The following is a 1,168-nucleotide window of genomic DNA, read 5'->3' as shown; positions in this document are numbered from 1 at the left end:
TTAAAATGTATTTGTTTATCTTTTTCCTTGTGTAATATCGAAATATTTTACATATTTTGATAAAATATGCGTACAAATGTAATAATATATAAGTAATATTCTCAATTTAAATATGCATTGGTGAAGTACGTTCAGTGGCATTCAAAAAGTGGAGAAAATAATTTCAATATACACAAACTCAGTAGTAGTCCAATAAAAATAAAATTACAATTACATTAAAATTATTATTTTGCTATTAAATTACTTTTATTTTATTTTTACTGTGCATACATTTATTTAATTATATAAATTTGATATAATGACTGCATATATCAACAGTACGTTCAGAAAAACGCACAAGAATTCTCTATTGGAATAAACAAAAGTCACATGCAGGGGGCGCTACAGCGTATCAATTTTGCCAACATAATAAACGCAAAATAATGACAAAAGAAAACACAAAAATGAGAGCGAAAAATTTCACGTTGTTTTGAGTGACGACTTTTTGATTAATAATTTTTAAACATGTTTAATGAATTTAAATATTGAAAAAATATCAAAATTTTGTTTTTATTAAAGTTTACAAGCATAGTAAGGTAAATAAATAAGAAAAAAGTTCGTACTGCTGTGTGCGTGGGTCGATCCAAGCCTCTAACGCATCGTCTTTTTAGCGATGTAAATTATTTTGTGTAGACAAACAAAGAAAATTAGCTTCCACATTTGTTAAAATATTGTTGAAAACTTATATTAACTGTCAAAATTTATCAGATTTGTTGTTGCTTATGATAAAATTTTCTTGCAAGCTAATTGTCTCTACTTAACCTCAATACGCAACGTAATGATTGAAATGGGAAGGACCCGAATTGGGCCAAATTTGCAGACTTGAAAAAAATACGAAATACCATATCCGAAATCCGAAATCCGATATCCAAAAACCAAATAATCAAATAATCAAAATTGAATGTTGCAAAAATATGTTAATTATGTTTTACCTTTTGTAAATTGTATGCATTATATTTTAGTTTGGAATTACGCTATAACTGACTTCTATCCCATTATTTAAGTTACAAAAGAAGTGATGGTGAAGAAGAAGAGGCAGCCAGATGCGCACGACGATGGCTCATCAACCGATAGCACCGATGAGAGAGGTTTACAAACTTCACCAACAGCAGGCAGCTGCCAGCATGTA

At 29.2% G+C, this 1,168-nt stretch overlaps 1 long non-coding RNA gene across 1 annotated transcript; it reads left to right on the top strand.

Annotated features, from left to right (window-relative positions):
* Positions 1 to 582: 582 nt before the first annotated feature.
* On the top strand, positions 583 to 1,168 carry LOC119673808. Its single transcript, XR_005252179.1, has 2 exons — positions 583 to 983; positions 1,044 to 1,168. It is a non-coding gene; the product is annotated as an uncharacterized LOC119673808 (long non-coding RNA).

The sequence above is a fragment of the Teleopsis dalmanni genome, chromosome 1 (assembly GCF_002237135.1).
Source record: "Teleopsis dalmanni isolate 2A chromosome 1, ASM223713v2, whole genome shotgun sequence".
NCBI lineage: Eukaryota > Metazoa > Arthropoda > Insecta > Diptera > Diopsidae > Teleopsis > Teleopsis dalmanni.
The sequence above is the reverse complement of the archived record's forward strand: the minus strand, read 5'-3'. Positions and strand labels throughout refer to the sequence as shown.